Consider the following 19,255-nt stretch of genomic DNA (forward strand, 5'->3'; position numbering starts at 1 on the left):
TGCGCGCGACTCCGCCACTCAGGGTTTCCACTCCGAGGGTTGCAGTTCACCAGTGGGACCCCGGTGTACCGGGTTTCCGACTCGGAGGCTGCAGTTCGCGTGGGCGCGATCGTCACTCCGGTTTCTGTCCGGGCGGCTGCAGTTCGTGTGCGCGTGACCCCACCGGTCTGGTTTTCCACCCAGGGGGCTGCCCTGAAGTCCTTTCCCGAAGCTACCGGTCTGCGAGTCTGTGCCCCGTCTGCAGCGTGCAAGGCTGTCACTCACCAGCGGTGTAGGATCCCCATGGCCAGGCTCCCTCCCGCTGCCGTTTATCCTCCGATATCTGCCCGCAGGATCACGGCTCTCCACTTCGTACCTCAAAACCAACTGCCTGCGATATTCTGTTTGTAGAGATCCAGATCTTCTTACATCTCAGGCTGGTTTCGTGGGTGCTCAGAGTGGTCTGGTAGATATCCAGCTCAATTCTGGGGACCAGTTGAAATAGGGTCCCCTACTCCTCCGCCATCTTTCCCCCCTCCCTGTACAGAAGATTTAAAAGATGAGCTTGAAATATTTTATGGAGATGTCATTTATACAATGTGTATCTCCCTGTATTATAAACACTTATTTTATTTTTATTTTTTTGCCTTCACAAATTGTGAGATATTTGAGGTCAGGGACAAAATTTTATTCCTAAGGGCCAAATGTCATTGACTTTATTTATAGTGATACTTCTATTTGAAACCCTAAAAAAAATTGAAATTGTGACTGACATCCAAGAAATGTTTACTGACTTAGAAACTGACTTAAAAATGAAACTCTACTGATATGTGTTTGGCAGGCCTATTGCTCCCCGCTCACCCCCAACCAACTTACTGCTAATGTTGCTGGTCTCCCAAGTTATGAGCAATCATGATTTCTCCATCTGATCAGTCTTCCCTGTTGTGAAATTTCTTGCTGATCTGCAAGGACTACAGAGTTTACTCAGATAGAGCAGACTTTAGTTGATTAGTGTGTGTGTGTGTGTGTGTATGCAAGTACTCTGAATTGAGACTCATCTAGGGCCATAGAAATGATCTCATTTAATGTAACTATCTCCTCACAGATTTGGGAATTTCAATTCCTTTGTCCGTGTTTATTCTAGTTTTTCCAGTTTGAAACAGTATTCTTAATAGAAAATATAAAAGCACATTTGAAGATGACCTACTTTTATTCTTTCTATATCATCTCTAGTTGGCTATTATTTGTCCCAACAATCAATGGTCCTACACTTTCTAGTTCTTCTTCTTCCTCTTCCCCTTCCTCCTCCTCCTCCTCCTTCTTCTTCTTCTTTGTCTTCTTCTTCTTCTTCTTCTTCTTCTTCTTTGCCTTCTTCTTCTTCCTCTTCTTCTTCCTCTTCTTCTCCTCCTTTTTTCCATAACATGCTTCACAAAAGGGACTTTTTAAAGGATATTAGCATTTGCTGCATTCTGTCATTTTAAGTTCAGATTTTCTGGAATCTGTTCTTAAAGTCCATGCTGCTAATTTGTCTTTGGTTATACATCACAAACTGCTGTCCTATATACATCTCTTTAAAACTGGGCTGGTCAGAAAATAATCTTTGTAGCTACATGAATGTATTTAGGTTCTTCACTAGCTTTTGTTTTTGTTTTACTTTTTTGTTTGCTTGTTTTTTTTTTTTTTGAGTAGTATATTGAATGAATCAGAAACAATGATAATAAAGTCCCTGTACCCTGAGGCCTAAGAGTAACCTAAGCCTGGGCCAACATCTGAATCTAAGCCTGGTTTTTGTGTATATTTCACCTTCGTAAAAGTTTGTATGTGCACTTTTTAAAGCACGTATCCTTACTTTCTCATTTTGGATGATGTACAGCATACTGCTTGTTAGAAGAGGTTATTTATAAGATTTTTAGACACCTGCAATGCAATCTGCTTGAGGATTATTACAATAGCCCGATTTAAATATCAATTTGTCAGTTTGAAGAATTAGAATTCTACAGTATATCAAAATTGACTTCTGGTTCTTAATAAGATGACAAACTAATGTGGGCTGCTGAATCCCTCTTTCCAGTGTAACCCTAGAGATGCTGGAGGTGGGAGACTGACAGAGTTGAGATACTCATACAAAATTTTTGTGAAAAAATACTAAGGAAATGGAAGTGTCACAGAGGCAGAAAATGTCAGGCCAGAGCAGTGGAGGGACTACTGTGGTCTCTGGGAACATGTGAGGTGAGACTTTTTGTTATGCAAATGTTGGACTCTCGCTTTACACTAAGTTCCTCCTTTTTTAATCTTTTCACCACTGAGAGGCAGAACAATGGAACTCTAGCTCTCAGAGGGATGGATTCAGGGAGGGGGACACTAATATTATTTTATGAGGATGTTATAACCAAAAGGACATCACTGAGTCTGCCCTTGACACTCCTTCCTGAGCCCATCACCATGGAACAGCACAACCAAAGGGAAAATCTATGCGGAAAATACAGACACCTCCCTGCCAGGCAAAATCCACTAATGGGAAATAAATGGGTGTAAGACATTGGATGTGAGCTTGTGAGAGAAGCTGTTGGAACTGAGCTGTATCTCTGCCTCATCCTCCCACCCAAGCAGGATTTTACCTGGGATAACAAATTAACATGAGAGAAAAACAAAATTCAAGAAAAACAGAAATCATCAGGGGAAAGTGGGATTTTAAATATTGGTAAAAGAAAGATCTGCTCCATAAAATACAATGACCATGAATATATATTAAAAAGGGCAATGTAATTCATTAAATGTAGTTGGAAGTTTTATCACATGTTTCTCAAAAATTGGTAGATTTGGTGACAGACAAAAGATAAGCAAAGTTATTGAGAATTAGAATAAATTATAATTAGCTAGAATTAGTAGCTATATATTTACACCAACAATATGAATATATTTATTCTTAACATGCACACTTGAAACTTGACAAAATTAAGCAAATATCAGGTCATAATGCTACCCCAAAGGAGCCTTAAATAAAGTCCAAAAGAAACAATATCATACTTCATGACCAAATATAAAATACTAGATGTCAATGAGAAAGGACAAATTAAAAACTAACAATCATAAAACTATGTATCTATAAAAATAAAATACAATTAAATAATTCTTCAGTTAAAGAGAAAAATCAGAAACTATTTAAACCTAAAAACTGAGGCTCAAATCAAGTCTGTAAATCAATATCAAGTAATTAACCTTATTTGACCCCTGAGCAGAATTTAATATCATTGAGAATTTCCTTTCTCTTGCAATGCAACACTTTCCTTAGCTTCTGTGACAATAGCTTTATGGCCTGTTTCCTCAGGTCCCTTGCAAACTAATCCTTCTTAGTTCTCTCATGAAATGTTGTAATTCCTCAAGATCAGCCCAAGACTTAATTCTCTATTTTTTTCTTTTCTATATACTTTTTTTTTAAAAGATTTTATTTATTTATTTGACAGAGAGAGACAGAGTGAGAGAGGGAACACAAGCAGGGGGAGTGGGAGAGGGAGAAGCAGGCTTCCCGCCGAGCAGGGAGCCCGATGCGGGGCTCGATCCCAGGACCCTGGGATCATGACCTGAGCCGAAGGCAGACGCTTAATGACTGTGTCACCCAGGCGCCCCTCTTTTCTATATACTTAGACATACTCATCCATACACCTGCCTTTAATGATCAAATGCTTACAAAATACTCCCAAGTTTATATCTCTATTCTATACCTTTCTTTTGAGTGCCAAACCTCTACATCCCAATTGCCTATTGACATCTCTGCTTGGTTATCTAAAGGCAGATCCGACTTAAGACTCCAAAGAATTTCCCTGTGACCTTTATCTCTCTCTTTTTTTTTTTTTAAAGATTTTATTTATTTACTTGAGAGAGAGAGACTGAGAGAGAGAGAGCACGAAAGGGGGGAGGGTCAGAGGGAGAAGCAGACTCCCCGCCGAGCAGGGAGCCCGACGCGGGACTCGATCCAGGGACTCCAGGATCATGACCTGAGCCGAAGGCAGTCGCTTAACCAACTGAGCCACCCAGGCGCCCTGACCTCTATCTCTTAATCAGATTCCCCTCTAATGATGCTGATAACAACGTCCAATATATCAATGTTATATTAATAAAACATTAATATATTGATATAAATGGTATTAGCCTCTTGTGCAGGATACTTTCTATATACTTGATGATATTCTTATCGCTTTATGTACTTTCATGTATTCTTTTTTACCACTCCATAACCTGGGTTATTAACGTAATCAGAACTTAAAGATTTAAAGTGATTTGTAGAGAAATTGTGTAACTTGCTCTAGGTCAAATAATTAGGAAGTTGCTGAGATGAGCTATCAACCCAAGTAATCTGACTCCAGAGCCCTTGCTTTAATCTCTCAGCACACATGATTATATCCTGTCAACTCCAACTGAGCAATTTTTGAGCCCTGCCTATTCTACAACATTCACTAAATATCTGTAATAGTGAGAGTACTTAGATTTCTGTAACAAATACCTGCCTGATGTGTAATAGCTCAAACCAACAACAAAAAAAAGCATTTCGTTCAGAAAATATTCCAAGATGGGATATACCTGGTTGTGGTTGGCTGCCTCCCATGCAATGGTTCTCCTTCTGTCATCTGGCCTTGTGCTTTCCTATGACTTTACTGCATCTGTCTCACACTGGAAAAAGGGTGAGAGCATAGAGGGTACGTGCTGGATTTTTTTTAATCAGCTACTCCCAGAAGTGGCTCATACCGCTTCTGCTCAAAGCCATTAGTTGGAACCCATTCAATAGATAACATTCAATAGGTAACTGGGGAAAGAGTTGGGAAATCTCCCCTGTGGTACATCATCCTTGCTCTTGAATAAGGCTACCGGCATTTTCACATAGCTTACTTATATCGTCTCCCAAGTAATCTCTTTGCATTTTTTCTTGCTCTTTTCCAGCGTATTCTCTACTTTTAATGTACCCTGATCGTCTCATTTTCTTACTAAAAACTCTTCCATCCTTTCCATTGCTTGTGAGAAGACCTCAAGTCTAGCAAGGCTTGGCCTCCACTTACATTTTCAACCTCATCACACTCCATACTCTCCTTTTTTCTGAGCTCCAGAGCTGCAGACTATCTTTGAGTTGCTCCATCTAGCCACAGAGAATCTTTGTACATGCTGATTCATCTCCCTAGCATACTGCCCACCTTCCTGGCCAGTTCAAACTCATTCTTCAGAACTAACAAACCCCTCACTTCCTCAGGGAAACTTCCATAACATCCCTTTTTGGAAGCATGTCCAAAATTTTGAAGTCGGTTTCTTTCATATTCTTGCTGTATGTTTAATGTTCTTTCCCTACGTTGTAACGCTGCTTTAATTAATTCTAATAATCTAGTGCATATTAACATACATATTAGACTATTTCAGGGTGGACATATAAACATCTGTTCTTTACAAATTTTTCTGTCGTTCTAATGCCAGGAAGCATGGTTTTTCTATGAGGCTAAATGGAGGCTATATAAGTGGCCTTTATGGGAGGAAAAAAATATATATATATCTTAGAATAAGGGAAATTATTCCAAAAGGAGGAGTGGACCCAGAAAATTTTAGTGGGCATTTTTGTGGCAAGATTCTAAATTGTACAGGGCATACCAAAATTATGTTTATAGGGTACATCAAGACAAAACAGATTGTTGTCAGAGTCTGGTTTAATATCTGGATCTTCTAACTTCCAAATCTTTGTTAAGTTGATCATATTGTCTCCAAGAATTAGTGTGTGGGTTTTTTTTTGTACATTCTAGTTCATGTTTATAGTCTGCCAGCTTGTTCAGACAGCAACCAGGTGATCATCAAACATATATAGAAAGAATTGGCCTTTTAAATCTCAATGAATCCTGAATCATCTTTGCTCCTCACCAGGAAATTTCGAAAGATAGAAAAGAATTTGGGAAGAAAAAAGATTCCTCCCCCCTTCATATCCAAAATCAAGAATTCATTAAACTATATCAAGCATTTATTCTGTGCCTCTTTTTGTACAAAACATCACATTTTTACAAGATACAAGAAATATAAAGATGAAAAAAAGATAAGGCTCATGCCATTCAGCTGAATAACTTAGCAAGTAGGATTAGAGGAAAGAATCTTCAATAGTGGGGATTTTTCTTACGGTAAAGGTGGCAATGACTGGGAGAGAATCCCAAACAGCTGTTGAAGGGTTAAGGTGAGATAGAAAAGCCACAGGCATTTGGGCAGAGGTACTCTTAGCACAACACAAAACAATTTCACATAGTCACGGATGTTTGGAAAGTGAAAGCAGCAGACAGACCACCCTGTGTGTGATCATCTGAGATGCATTGGCTCAATTTCAGCAAAACTGTCATGTAGCCTCAGGGACAGATCCATAAAAGAGAAAGCTGAAATTGGGAGGTAGCTTATAGCTTCTCAAATCCTGTTTGGGGAGAAAGGGAAAAAGGCTTGAAAAAAGGTCATACATCATCAGCATGTGTGAAAGGTCATCCAATATGTTTTCATCAAATTCCTAATAAAAATGATAGTGTCAACACCTGCTAAGAAAAGCAAAGACTAAATCAGTTCTCTGCACAAAAAAGTGTCGAACATTGGCCTTTTCAGCTTCCTCAAAGTTTGTCAAGCAGGTTGTGCTACTGATCACAGGCTGGTTTATGAATATTGAGGACCAAATTCACCACATTGGTCTAGAATGGACATAAATCACCTCTTCAGCTTTCTTTTTTTTTTTTTTTTTTAAGATTTTATTTACTTATTTGGGAGAGAGAGAATGAGAGACAGAGAGCAGGAGAGGGAGGAGGGTCAGAGGGAGAAGCAGACTCCCTGCTGAACAGGGAGCCCGATGCGGGACTTGATCCCGGGACTCCAGGATCATGACCTGAGCCGAAGGCAGTCGCTTAACCAACTGAGCCACCCAGGCGCCCCACCTCTTCAGCTTTCTTAAAACAAATTGCTCCCTTTCTTCCATCACAACCCAGTGAGAAAGAACAAAACACATACATTTCTGCATGAGGGGTATTTTTAAAAACTTTCTTTCCCAGGTCATTTTTACCAGGTTTTATTGAGTGATTGTTTCAGGGTTCTGAATCCATGGTGCAATTTCTTATTTCAATATTTGACATTGAGACAGAGAATGGCTAAAACTTGAAATTATGCATTTCATGAAATATGTATATGTATGTATATATACACACATAGATGTAATTATTACTTGTCATATAAGTAAAGGGAATTGGCTTTCAAGATTAAAGGTATGAACCCCATGAAATTTTTAAAAGTCTTTTTTTGGGATCTTTTGTTTCCAAATAATAGAAATTCTATTAAATCTTATTTAGAGGAAAAAATGTAGAGAGAAAATGAGCAGAAGGAAGAACAGAAGAAGGATGGAGGGAAGGAAGGAGGAAGTAAGAAAGAGGGGGAGAAAATTAATTTAATTTAATTTCTGTTAAAATATAGAAATAAGTTACAGTTCACTGAGATAGAGTCCAAACTCCTGAGACTGGACTAGGAACTAGAAAGCAATTACATCCCAAGGCAGATGTGACTCGGTCCTCTTTGCAGTGCTGAATGACATCCTATTACAGGTCCTCTCTGAACATGTCCTCCCTTCTCTGCTTCTCTTCAGGCTAGCTTTCTCCAGTTCTCTGAGTGCATAACCATATATGGAAGCCCCACAAATCAAGCATTCAGAGAGAAGCACAAATATTTCACAATCCCAAATACAAGTTTAAAAGACAAAGCTCCTCATTGACACCCTTTGGATCAGGTGTCTAACCCTCCTACCTTCAGGTATGGCTAATGATAAAGGGTGAGTGGTAGTTGTCAGGGGTCACATCTCAGGGTGGGAAAAACTCTTGGAAAAATGCAAGTAGGTTACATTCCAAATAAAACATTTAAACTGCTATTTAAAAATAAATAAACAAAAAAGGATCCCATTCTCATATATGAAGTTAGTGAGATCTCACATGTCTATACAAATAGTGTACGATAGCGAGAAGTATTCTTTGAGAGCATTCTTCTAAATTTAATAACCTAGCCTCAATTAGCTACTGACATTTTCAAATCCTTTATTGAATAATTAACATGTGATTAAACTACCCATAGTTAAAAGTGAACTAATTCATAAATTTTGACGTTAGATTCACCCATGAAACCATATCAAAATCAAGACAATGAACATATATGTACACTCTACACCTTTCCTCACGCCTCTTTATCATTTTTCCAAATTGCTTTCTTCCCAAGCACTCCCCCATTCCTAGGCAGCCACTGATACACTTTCTGTTATTAATAAACAAATCTTTATTTCTAGAAATGTATATAAATGGAAAAATAATCGACTCTTTTGTTTCTCCTTTCACTCCGCGTACTTTTTCTGAGATACATTCATATTGTTACATATATTCAATGTTTCATTCCTTTAATTGCTGAGTAGCATCCTCTAGTATTAACACTCCAAAATTTGTTTATCCATTTATCTATTAATAGACTTTTGGGCTATTTCCAGTTTTTGCATTATGCACACAAACCTGTATGAACATATTTGCACAGCTTTTTGTGTGGACATATGCTCTCATTTATCTTGGGTAAATACCTGTGTATGGAATGCCAGGATATATTTTCCAAAGCAGTCTTATCTGTTTGTATCCCCACCAGCAGTGCATGAAAATGGTAGTGTGCGTCAGCTTCGCTCTACTTGGTATGATCAGTCATTTTAAGTTTAGTCACTCAAATACGTGTGTAGTGGAATCTAACTGTGGTTTTAATTTACAATTCTTTTTTGACTAACGATGTTGACACCTTCGTATGTGATTGATTAGTTACAATCAATATATTTTCCTTTGTGATTGAAATCTTTTGTCCATTAAATAAAATTGGTCATTTGCTTTCTATTGATTGAGTTATAGTAATTCCTTATATATTCTACATACAATTTTTTTGTTACAAATATGCTTTACAAAGGGGACAATGTCTGTCTCTTACATTCTCATTTTTTTATGAAATCCAATTCATTGATTTTTTCTTTTATTGTTCACATGTTTTAAGTCATATTTCAAAATTAATTACCAAAGCTCAAATCATCAAAACTTTCTCCTAATTTTTGCCTAGATATTTAATTTTTTTACTCTTACATTTATATTGATACGCTTATGTTTATTTTTTTCTGAATTAAGTTTTATTTATTCTAGGACAAACTCAAAAGATTTTTCTTGTTTGTTTGTTTTTTCTCCTCTTTTGCCAAATCCTAGCACATTATTCACAAAAAACCCTGCACATTTGCCATGATACACTTGAAAGTGAGACAAATAAGATATGAATACAGATATGGATGTAACATGAAAAGCCAAAGTTAAATTTTGATTATGATATAAGGTAAGTACTATTTTTTTTTTAATGTTGCATAGGCTATCCAATTGTTCCAGTACCATTTGTTGACCAACTTATCATTTTCAAATTGAATTGCCTTAGTATGCTTATCAAAAACCAGTGGCTGTTATATATGTGGGACTATTGTGTTCCTCTGATTTATGTGTCTATTTTTAGTACAATATCACAAAAATGTTATAACTGTAGCTATATAAGAAGTGTTGAGGTAAGGTACTTTAAGTTCTAAAATTTTATTAATCTTTTCAACATTACTTGAACTATTTCAGGTACATGGCACTTCCACATACATTTTAGCTTTTCAACATTTATAAATAAGCCTGCTTGTATTTTAACTGGATTGACTTGGATCTATGGATCAATTTTGAAAGAATTAATGTTTTAATTACACTGAGTCTTCTGACCCATTAACATAGTATATCTCTCTGTTTATTTAGGTCTTCTTTCATTTCTGTCAGCAATGCTTGTTTCGTAGTAGTCAATGTAAAAGTTATGCCTTTGGTCAAATATATACCTACATATTTGTTAAATATATTCCTAAGAATTCCACATTTTTATACTGTTGTAAATAGTATCTTTTATTTCAATTTCCAGCTTTTCATTGTCTAAGCCACTCCAATTTTCTTTTAATAAGAACATAGGTACTCCAAAAAAAAAAAAAAAAGAGAGAGAATATAGATACTCCAACTTGCTTTTGTTTTGTTTTGTTTTGTTTTTAAAGATTTATTTATTTGACAGAGAGAGACACAGCGAGAGAGGGAACACAAGCAGGGGGAGTGGGAAAGGGAGAAGCAGGCTTCCCGCTGAGCAGAGAGCCCAATGCGGGGCTCGATTCCAGGACCCTGGGATCATGACCTGAGCCGAAGGCAGACGCTTAACGGCTGAGCCACCCAGGCGCCCCACTCCAACTTGCTTTCGATAAAAGCACAATTTATCTTTTTCCATACTTTGAATTATAACCTATCAGTATCTTTATATTTAAATGTTTGGGGTTTTTGTTTGTTTCTTTGTTTTTCTAAGTGCACATAATCAAGTCTTGCATTTTTATTTAATCTGATAGTCTCTGCCTTTTAGCTGGGGATTTGAAACTAGTTATATTTGAGGTAATTATTCATATAGTTAGATTTAAATCTAATGTCTTGTCATTTACTGTTTATTTGACCTATGTTTTTCTTTTTTCCTCTTTACCAATTTCCTTTAGATTATTGAATTTTTTTCATGACACCATTTTTGCTCATTTGTTCACTATTTAGCAGAAATTGTTTTGCCCTTTTAGCGATTCCTTAAATTTTATAGTATATATCTTTAAATCAATTCATTCTACCTTCAATATATATTCAATATATATTACACCACTTCACAAATAGTATTTAAAACTTAGAGCAGAATATGTCCACCCTCTCTTGGCTTTCCTGCCATTTGTTCTCAGACACTTTATCTCTGTGTTTTTTATTAGTCCCACAAAAATTGTATGTATGTATGTATGTATTTTTCTGTAAACAGTCACTTACCTTTTAAAAAGGTTTGAAAGCATAGTATTTTGCATTTATCTACACAAGTTAGTTGTTTCATGTGGAAAGGTAAATCTGTTCCCTGTTATTTCCTCTTGTTCAGAGATACATCCAAGATTATCTTTTACATGAGATTTTATGCTTTATTCTTCAGAGTTATATAGTCTGTCCAAAGATAAGTATTATTTATTATTTTTATTATTCAGGTAAATAATAAACAAAAATAAAGGTAAAAAGTGTTAAGATTTAATAATTCTTGATTCTTCAACTGAAATATAATGGCATTTGGAGATTCTACGACAGTAAATACTTAAGCTTAAGAATCATTCTGGGTATAATTATGAATCTGAAATATTTTCTACTTTAATTTTTTTCAGCTGAAAAACTTCAATTTTAAATTTTAAATGTTTGTTTTGGGAAAGTAACACATCTGTGATATCAAATTGCCACCAATTGATTGATGTTTATATAATCAACAAACAAAATTCTATGGGACCAGATGTATGTTTCATGGGGTCAGACAGCACATGGGATAATAAAGCTTGGATTTCTGAGATCTGGGTGTCTATGAAACATCTAACCAAATACATTAGTAGAACGTTTATGTATTTGTCTAGAGTTCATTGGGGGAGGTTACAAATTTTTGATAGTATTAATAAATAGCTAGCCAAGTTCTTGAGTATAAGGAAACTATCAAAAAGAGTTAAAAAGAGAATAAAGATTAAATCTGATGATGTGATCCTGGAAAACTCAAGTAAACAGCCACCAATTAAAAACATGAATCATGTAAGAAGACAGAATGAGATAATGTTTCTAAAACCTTATTGTGTTGTTGAATTAAATAAAGAAGAACTCTTCTCTAAATAAGAAGACAGCCTGTATTTTTTAACTCTATAACTCAAAGCAGTATATTTTTCACTTCTACATTTTAATAAACAAGGCAGGATCAATTGTTTCAAAGATATTATACTCATCTACCCCTTTCTTTATTTTGAGGAAAAGAAAGTCATATTATTAAAATAGGGCTAGAAATGGCGATGGTGCTGATTAGCACATCACCGTGCAGTTGGAGGCTTTTATCTGAGCCTGAAGTACACAGTTTAATTTAACAAATATTTACTAAATGCCTACTTATAATCAGTTACTATTTTAGGAGCCAAGACACATTAGTGAATAAAGAAAAACATCTCCGAACTGATGGAGTCAGGATAGATTACATAATTTGCAGGGCTCAGTGTCAAATGAAAATATATAGTCTCTTGTTAAAAAAAATAAAGAATTTCAAGGTGGTGAAAACAGGGCATTAAACTAATACAAAGCATAGGTCTCTGTAATTTCACAGGTCACTCATCTGTAAAGCCATTCCAGGGTGAAGTTAAATCCTGTGGGAAGAAATATATGATCTATAGAGCTTTAAGTATATTCTCAATCGTGCCTTAAAATCTCCTCCCTTACATCCTAGATTTAAGAGAAGAATTAAAGAAAGAAAAAATATTTTTCCCTTAATATGCCTTGAAAATATCTTCTGTTGGAACATTAATTTGAATATTTCAACAAAATTTCCATAATACTAATGAAGAATAAATACTTCCATAAATATTTAAAATAGTGAAAGGTCCCATATAAGGCACATAGTAAATAAAAATGCAGTTTAAAATTCTTCAACAGCTCACTATCACTCTTCTTATTATATTCGTCTTCCCAACAGTTAGGTTTTTCCTGGCAACTAGATTTAATATATATGCATACAAATTTTTAGAAGATATTATTTGATGACATACAATAGAATTTCAATTTCAACAGCCAACTCACCTGCATGTCCCAACCTCAAACTAAACTAATAAAAACCAGCTTTTCACTTTAGGGCCTCAATTTTGTGAATTGGTTTTCTAATGACTAGGTCAGTACTCAGTTTTCTGAATATGCAGTGTCACTGTGTAAAATATCTGCAAACATTCTAACTACAGATTCTAGAAACCTATGATATTACCCTGTTAGTGTTTTTTATGCAATAATTGTGCAATGGGTTGGAATTTATTTTAATGAATTTTATTTCCTGTGATATCCTAAAGCATGTATCTTAGTTCAAATCCATATTCAAATTCTTTATTACCATCAAATTGTGATTCCAATATTGATATTAATTTTTCTGCAACTATGACATCAGAATATGTATATATTTTAGCATTCTCTTCCCCATCCACATAGGAAAATATATTCTCAATTTATTCTTATCATAGAAACAGCTTGCTAATTTATCTACATTTTCCTATAAAAGATTCCAGAAGATCTCAGTTATATGCAGTAGAGATGTGCCATTTGAGGATTGAGAATGACAATTATATTTTTAATTCAATTTTCTTCTTTTAAAAGTTACTCAACTTTCACTGATGTTACCTCAATTCATATTTAACTTAAATTTAATATTGATTATTCTGTTTGTTGCTGTCTGTGTGGTAAATTGTGTTTACTAGACATGGAACTCTGAAGATGATTTTTTTGATAAGGGCTGATATATGAAGCATACCAAATACTGATTTTTAATATATTCTACATCCATGTTATTTTATAATAAATTGTTTGGCTGAGTTTTCTGAGTTTAATGCCTCTTCCTAAAAATACAGTGTTCAGTGATGAAAAAATCATATGGGTATACCTATTTTCCACAAATAAATATTTATTCAAGGTCTCTTCTATGCCCAGAATTTCTCAGTTCATCTTTAAACTTTATTTTAGCAGACAGAAAAAGGAAAATGTAGAGGAATTATTTAGGAAGTGATACCAGCAAGCTGCTAATAGGCTTAAAATTATCTTTTCCTTATGATAAATTTACAAATGTAAAAAATTTGACAAAACTTCCATATTGCTACTGTATACAATTTGTAATCTTTATAAATTACTGGAGAAATTCATATCTCTGATTGCCAAATTTATGTTTTTTTGCCATATACTACTCTAAGGATTAATACCTCGATATTTTAGTGACCACTTTAAGACTCCAGCTACTTTATGTAGATGTTCAATGCCCACACTGTTCTAACTTCTCTTAACTTCTCAGGGATAAGAAACGTCTACAGAAATCTTGATTCAGAACTGGAAATATCGAGATCCAGCTGCTTGCGACTTCACAAAGTATTTTTGCCAGAGTTAGCCCGAAACAATGGAGAAGCTGAAAGCATACTAGAACTGAAAGACTTCTGAAGACGTTCTAATGGCATCCCAAATTCCAGATCTAGTGTTCTTGAGGTCATACTGAATTTCTGTCCTTGGTCCAGTGGAAATGAATTATTTGTTCAATCGTTGGCACATCCTTTCATTCTATATGGTGTGTGTGTGTGTGTGTGTGTGTGTGTAGCCACTATATACCAACGTGGGTCTCAGCAGGAAAAAGATAGCACACCTGAAAGAGAAAATTGAAAAAAAATTCAAAAGGATAAATACAAAGGTATGTGCAGAGTATAGAGAAATAGCAAGAGATAGCACAGTATGTGGGGAGCTAGCAAGATTGGGAGTTTTTTTGTTTTGTTTTTTGTTTTTTTTGGCTGGGTAGAGTATACTTTATTGATGGTACATGACAAGGTAGGGCTCCCAAGCCCCTCCCCTTCTTCAGGGGGTCTGGGATGGAAACGGTGGAGGTCCAGAGATTCTCAGTGTTTGGGGAGGTAAGTTAGGGCAGGGACTCCCCAGCAGCTGAGGGCCTCTCTCTTCCTCTGGCTCTCGCTGGGGCTGGTGGTCCAGGGGGCTCTTACTCCCTGGAGGCCATGTGGACCGTAAGGTCCACCACCCGGTTGCTGTAGCCAAATTAATTGTCTACCAGGAAATGAGCTTGACAAAGTGGTCGTTGAGAGCAATGCCAGCCCCGGCATTGAAGGTGGAGGAGTGGGTGTCACTGTTAAATTCGCAGGAGACAACCTGGTCCTCAGTGTACCCCAGGATGCCCTTGAGGGGGCCCTCTAATGCCTGCTTCACCACCTTCTTGATGTCGTCATATTTGGCAGGTTTCTCCAGGCGTCAGATCAGATCCATGATGGACACGTTGGGAGTGGGGACACGGAAAGCCATGCCAATGAGCTTCCCGTTCAGCTCAGGAATGACCTTGCCCACAGCCTTGGCAGCACCAGTGGAAGCAGGGATGATATTCTGGGCAGCCCCTCCACCGTCACGCCACAGCTTCCCAGAGGGGCTGTCCACGGTCTTCTGGGTGGCAGTGACGGCATGGACGGTGGTCATGAGTCCCTCCACAATGCCAGAAGTTGTCATGGATGACCTTGGCCAGAAGAGCCAAGCAGTTGGTGGTGCAGGAGGCATTGCTGACAATCTTGAGGGAGTTGTCATACTTCTCATGGTTCACAGCCATCACGAACATGGGGGCATCGGCAGAAGGAGCAGAGATGATGACCCTCTTGGCCCCACCCTTCAAGTGAGCCCCAGCATTCTCCATGGTGGTAAAGACCCCAGTGGACTCCACAACATACTCAGCACCAGCATCACACCATGATGTTGGCAGGATCTCGCTCCTGGAAGATGGAGATGGACTTTCCATTGATGACAAGCTTTCCGTTCTCAGCCTTGACTGTGCCGTGGAATTTGCCATGGGTGGAATCATACTGGAACATGTAGACCATGTAGTTGAGGTCAATGAAGGGGTCATTGATGGCGACAATATCCACCTTGCCAGAGTTAAAAGCAGCCCTGGTGACCAGGCGCCCAATATGGCCAAATCCTTTCACTCTGACCTTCACCATCGTGTCTCGGGGACGCGGCTGGCACTGCACCAGAAGATGCAGCTGTCTGTCGAACAAGGAGGAGAAGAGAGCCAAGGTTGGGAGTTTTTTATCTACATCTAGAATTTAAAAAGGAGAGGGGGCAATGGCAGAGAGTTATAATCTGAACCTGACTTCCAACTCTGACTGCCTCACCACCAGTCTGATTACCCAGGTCAGAAACACGCCTCACAGCTATATTCAATGCATCATAATTGTAGAAAGAGATTCATAATTCTTTTTAATTATTGATGGTTTGATTGGCTGCTCCCTATTGGCTTTCTTCTCATCATGTTTTGACTGAACAAATTCAGTAGTTGTTATTTTCTTAGAGATGAGCTTTCAAGCCTGCCTACATCTTTTTCATCAACTTCTTCAAACCCAGGCTCATTTTCAAGAACATTTTTCTGTGTTTAAAATCATTTTAGTCTTGGGAAAGGGAACAGAGTATACAGGGATAATTTCATCTGTACAACATTTATTATTTGTGGAGAAAATCTTTACAGAGTTTTCCCAATTAAGTGTAGAGATCTGTTTACAAGCGAAGACTCTTTCAAAGACTTCCAGTGAAACTTCCTGGTTAGAACACACATACTGGGAGAGAGTGTATAAGCAATAAGCAGACATGCCTTGAAAGCATGTAATAACCCTGAGGTCCATGGATTCAGAGTAGGGAAAATTTTTGGAATTTGTAACTATGCTGAACAAAATAGGCCATATGTGTAAGAGAACTGTCACTGTCACACAGGGCCTCCTTTGTGATATGTTTGCTGTGTAATACATTATGTTGGGAAAACTATTTTACTTAAGCCAGAAAATCCTCTTTCTTCACCCCAACTCTGTAATTTAATCTCCAGATAATTGGCGATTTTCTTTTGATCTTTTCTTTGACTACTTAGAAGTTTTTGTAATATTGCACTTACAAGATTTTTAACTTAGCATCTTACAGTTTACCCTGAACATGGAAGTCAGCCTGTCCTTTAATTATTTGAGACCAGACACTTCTTCTGCTATGATATGAAACACAAAATGGACAGTGCTTTTCAAACAAACTTACTTCCTATACCTAGAAAATATTTATTGATATAGTCTCATTCATCCAATAAAGTTTTATAAATGAAACAGTTATATATAATTGCTTCAATATCAACTATGTGGCTCCCTTTGCCATTTTTGTTATGGACCATGACACAACTCGTGAATCTATTCAGCCATATCAGGCTTGTTTTTAATATCAACTTCTTTGCTGACTCATGACTCTTCTCCACAACCTCCATCAGCAGCTTCTCAAGCAAGATCGTTACCTTCCTCTGGATCAACAAGTGAAGAAGGGATGTTACTATCACTCAGACTCTTCATCCATTTTACTAGTTATTTCATAAGTTTTTCCATCACATAATTAGGTGTTTCTTTTGTACTATGCATTTTACTATCAAATTCTATCTGCATAACTTCTTGTTCACTCTTTATGATAGCATGCACTGTGGTAATTGGCATATTCTGCATGCATATTATTGTTTTTGCAATGTTCTCCTTTATCAAAAGACTATTATATTCTCATTTGCATTTATTCAACACATCTTCTCAATGTTTTTGAGTTCAAATATGGTTCAAGAGATATTAAAAATAAGGGTTAAATTAAATAGCATTGAACAAACACATTGAGAACAAATACAAAATGTCAGACAACTCTCACTGAGTGTGACCTTGAGTTACCTTAAAGCTAACAACATCTCAGATGCTCTCATTGAAACTGCACGCTTTTCAGAGAAAAAGATCCAAAGTTCTGCAATTTTATTTTCAATGTAGTTCAAAAATATTTCTGTGCATATATTGCCTTTTTTTTTTTTGGTTCAGGGAGTCTAATTTTTTTTTTTTAATTTGTAAGCATTCAGCTAAAATAATTGAATTAAAAGAATATATATTGATGGGGCACCTGGGTGGCTCAGTTGGTTAAGCGACTGCCTTCAGCTCAGGTCATGATCTCAGGGTCCTGGGATCGAGCCCCGCATGGGGTTCCCTGCTCAGTGGGAAGCCTGCTTCTCCCTTTCCCACTCCCCCTACTTGTGTTCCCTCTCTCACTGTCTCTCTCTGTCAAATAAATAAATAAAATCTTAAAAAAAAAGAATATATATTGAAATGCATATATTCTATAAAAAGGATATTAAGAAACAAGGAGAACTCTAACATTTTGAAGAAGATGGCAGGGTTGACAGGGTATGCCTATAGTTAAAATTTGTACTTCCCACTTGGCTATATCCAAAGGACAAAAACCAAAAATAATTTTAAATCACATTTATTAATCTTATTGTTATAAGCGATAGTAAATTATTCTGGGATGCCTGGGTGGCTCAGTCAGTTAAGTGACTGCCTTCGGCTCAGGTCATGATCCCAGGGTCCTGGGATCGAGTCCTGCATCGGGCTCCTTGCTGAGCTGGAAGCCTGCTTCTTCCTCTGCCTGTTGTTCCCCCTGCTTGTGTTTTCTCTCTCTCTCTCTCTCTGACAAACAAGCAAACAAAAAGAAGTGATAGTAAATTATTATTTTAAATTATTGTATTATACAAAATGACAAATATTATGCTCAAGTCATAATGAACCAAGATTTTCAGTATATGAAAAAAGAGATCAAAGTATAAAATCTAAGAATTAAAATCCAATAGTCTCTACTTTGAATTGTAATAATATTATGCACATGTGATTTATTTTTTCTTTTTAAAAATTTTATAATTCTAACTCTATGCACTGAGAAATCTTAAAAACTATAACAACCCAAAAGAAATGAGAATCCCTGGGCCCCAAGTATCTGTAAGTACCCACTTTCCACTAGAAAAAAAAAATTGCTAATTCTAGGTTTGGAACAGAAAATATGAAAGATGAGACATGAACAAGGCTAATGGGATTTTATCAATAGAATCCAGGAGTTAGCCTAAAGTGGCTCAAATGGGGTAGAAGATGAGATATTTTGGACATGAAAAATAGTTAAGATGTATTGGTTTGAAGTACATTAAATATTTCAAAAATTGATCTATCCATAATGAAAATCAGCTACAACAAAGTAAAGCCTCACTGGCCATCATTGAGGCTGCTAAAACACCAACTAATTACTCTGAAATTGTTAAGTAAAGGTAAAAGAACTTTTAAAAAGGAAAAATGAGGTCACTGCTTATTAGAATTAAAGTAGGATCAGAAAAATGAGAGAGAAATATTTATTCTCTTCTCAGTTTCCCAATGCCTATATACATACCACATTGTATGTATCACCTTTATACTTTTGTAAGGGCAATATAAAGATCTTACGTTTTTCAATTTATTAGCCATTATTGACTCTTATCTCTATCTCTGTAGAGTAAAATTGTGGTAAGTAACACTTAAATTTAGGTCCTCTATCAAGCAGCATAACTCACTATTTTGTAAGTCACTGGATTAGTAAATAGATAGTAAATTTAGAAATAAATGAATATTTTATGGAATAGGACCAATGTTAAATAATTACATCATAAAAACATACCTTTAATATTTTTCTTAAGAGATCCAAAACTGAAATGCAGTAGGTCTCTGGGCTGCCATGATCTTTGATGTTCTGAAGTCCAAGATTTTTTTTTTTTTTATATATAT

The 19,255-nt window shown here is 36.5% G+C and overlaps 1 pseudogene; it reads right to left on the bottom strand.

Moving 5' to 3' along the window:
* Positions 1 to 14,433: 14,433 nt before the first annotated feature.
* On the bottom strand, positions 14,434 to 15,671 carry LOC102736926 (glyceraldehyde-3-phosphate dehydrogenase pseudogene; annotated as a pseudogene).
* Positions 15,672 to 19,255: the final 3,584 nt, after the last annotated feature.

Source organism: Leptonychotes weddellii, chromosome 3 (genome assembly GCF_054177405.1).
Source record: "Leptonychotes weddellii isolate Sample4059 chromosome 3, ASM5417740v2, whole genome shotgun sequence".
Classification (NCBI taxonomy): Eukaryota; Metazoa; Chordata; class Mammalia; order Carnivora; family Phocidae; genus Leptonychotes; species Leptonychotes weddellii.